Raw genomic sequence first — 3,323 nt, 5'->3', positions numbered from 1 at the left:
AAATTAATGAAGATAAAACTCGGGGGGCCTACTTCTTTCGTGGTCGTCGATCGCCTGAGTCTTGTCTCACTTTAAATTGAAGCTATATTCCATTTGTAAATAGCGCAAAATATTTAGGTGTAATCTTCGATAAGAGAGTGACTTGGAGATTACACATAGAAATGATCGAAGCCAAGGCCTTCAGAACATTCATTAGAGTATATTCCCTATATAAAAATGAGCGATTGAGCGCTAACACTAAACTAACCCTCCATAAAGCTCTAATTAGATCCGTAACCACTTATGTTAGTCCCGCCTGGGAGTTTGCGGCAGACCCCCATCTAGTGAAATTGCAGCGCCTACAAAATAAGGTTCTCCGTAACATTGGCAACTTTCCGAAGCGCACACCGGTCCCCGATTTGAACATGGCAGTCAAAATCCCGTACGTATATGACTTTAATACAAATTTATGCAGGCAACAAGCAGAAGTCATACAAAATCATGAGAATGAGAATGTTCGCAATATCGGACAAGGCGAAGCCCGCCACAGAAAGTATAAGAGGCTTAAACTTGGCGGCGGTCAGGCATACGACCGTTCAAGGGACTAGACGGCCGTGGTAGTGAATAATACTGGAAGTAGTGCGTAATCTGCTGTACTGAGCCTGGACTGACAGAGGCCTTCTGCATATTGTACATAAAAGAAATAAGTGTGTATGCAAAATTATGTAAATACAGACAGTGGACTTAAATACAGACTGACTAACAAATGACAGACCCGACCTTTCGCCGGAGAGGGCGCCCCACACAGAGAGGACAGTAACCTTCATTCAAAAAAAATATCTGGTCACGAGCTCCAGCTGGGGCTCGACACCAAGACAGGCTGACTGACCCGTCAGTTGTAACACGACTTTGACTTTGAATTTCATTGGGGGAGGATATTCGGTTAGCAGATTCAGAGAGTTCGTCGAGTGATCAGGAAGGAGCATTTTGTCTGTTTGACTGATTCACGCTCAAGGAGTTTGAGATTGATATTCTGTACTGTAAGGTTGGATAGTTGTGATTGGATAGGCAAGTGGGATTTACATTCGGAGGTTCATCGACTGATTGTCTGTTCGACTATTGGTGGTGTTCGATCAGTGAAAAGGAGTTATTTGTGGTAGTTGCGCGTGCTCTTACAGATCAGCTCTGAAATTTTCAATCCTTGTTTGTCTGTAAAAATTCTTAGATTTTGCTTGAGGCTTGTGTTTCGTGCCGTGCCGTACCAGACATGGCGGGCGCCTCGGTGCCTGGATACCATGCATTCTGGGTAGAAAGAAGAGCCTCACTACAGGCAGAATATAAGGAAAACGTGAAGCAATATCCTGAAGCAGATGAACATTACAGGAGACTATTCAAAATCATTTGTGACATTGAGGATGTGGCCAGCTTCACACCCGCCACAATTGGAGGAAGTGTTGAGTGGGCGGCAATAGTAAATGCCGCTGAAGAAAACAGAGAGAGAGCTATTGCAAGGCTGTCAAGGGCAAGATTTTGTTCAGTGCTCTGTACGGAACCTATACAGTTACAATGAACGATCTGAAGTCCCTAGTGAAAGCCAGAACCTCGGAGACTACAAAAACTCCGACGTAGCCCTCCCAAGAAGAAGGTTTCAAAGAAGTCCGAAGGCGGAAACGGCAGAGCACAACCGAGTCCGCCCCGATTTCAAAGAAGGCAGCGGCTGCCACAGGCAACACCCAGACGAAAGAGGTGCCCACCCGTAACTACTTTGCTCCTCTCAGGGTGACATCAATGGACACCGACACTGCTGGTGACGGAGCGACTGCGCTGGAGGAGGGAGCCACTATTCTGGAGTTGGAATCATGAGGTAAAGCAGGCAGGCCGCCCCAATAATTCTAATGTCCACAGTGAACATCATTCACTTGCAAAAGCAACTAAAAATGTTTTCAAAGGTGACTACGAGTTCCGCAGTACCAAAAGCGAGACCACAGTCATTACTAAAAGCATGGCGGATTTCGAAGCCGTCACGTCCCATCTATCAAACAAAAAACTTTCCTATTTTACCTTCTTTCTCAAGTCAGAAAAATCAATTAAGGCTGTAATCTGTCACCTCCCTCACAATACCCCTGCGGAGGATATATCTGATGGACTGGTGACCCTGGGATGTGGTTAGCTTCAAACAGATGACAACCACTTGCAGGTCACCTTCAGAAGAAATGATATCCAGAAACCTTACCCTCTTCCTTATTATGCTAACCCGGACGGCAAAATGTCAAGAAATTTTCGAACTACAAAGCCTTTGCCACATTTCCATCCGGGTTGAGGGATATAGAACACAGAGTGGCCTTACGCAGTGTCACAACTGCCAAAAGTTTTGCCACATTTGGGCTAAATGTAAGCAACCTCCCCGTTGCATGTGGTGCGGGGGTGGCCACCGGCACAGAGAGTGCCCCGAAAAACAGAACGCTGCCTCCACTCCAGCGTGCTGTAACTGGGAATTTAAGGACGGAGAGAAACCGCATCCCGCCAACTACCGCTGCTGCAGTCACGCGAAGGAGGACCTGCAGAATAAGAAATTGCAGAGAGCACCCAAAACCACAACAGGAAGGGTGTTCTCATCAAATATCGTCACCCCTGGAGTCACCTTCGCGGCGGCGCTCCGTGGCAACACATCAAAGGAGAAGCAGTCTCAGACTCGCCAAACACCAGTGGCAGTTCCACCAGCAGCCCCGAAACCGAGCGTCTCGGTTCCTGTACAGGAACAATATACAGGTCAGTCAGAACAGGCTACTCATGTAAACGGTCAGTCTCTCGACAATATGTTGAGAGTAGTGACTGTAGTACAGCAGATTATGACAGAGGTCAGTGGTGCAGTGTCCGAGGAGGACAAAATAATGGCCATTACCAAAATTGTTCTAAACCTTATGAAACAGAATGGCCACTAGGGATCATAGGCCCCTCAAAGTCATAGCATTTAATGCGAACGGCATTCGAGGCAGCGCTATGAGCTCAGTAAACAATTGCAAGACCTACACGTAGATGTGGTCCTTTTTTAGAGACACATCTGAAACCTCATGAGAGGCTCCTTATTCCAAATTACCACTTTTATTGAATCGACCGCCACTCGGGCAGAATAGGCGGAACTGCCGTTGCAGTAAGAAAATGCATTCCCCATAACCATGTAGGCCTACCACCCCTTGTTTCAGTAGAAGTGACAGGGTCTGCATACCAATTGGTAATAGCGAAGTGCTTCTTGTAGCTCTTTATAAATCTCCAGGCAAAGCCTGGAGTGATGCTGACATCACTGAGCTCTTAAGCTTCAGACGAAAGTCTATTTTGGCAGGTGA

Source organism: Cryptotermes secundus, unplaced genomic scaffold, assembly GCF_002891405.2.
Source record: "Cryptotermes secundus unplaced genomic scaffold, Csec_1.0 scaffold541, whole genome shotgun sequence".
In the NCBI taxonomy this organism is placed as follows: Eukaryota; Metazoa; Arthropoda; class Insecta; order Blattodea; family Kalotermitidae; genus Cryptotermes; species Cryptotermes secundus.
This window is presented reverse-complemented; position numbering follows the sequence as displayed.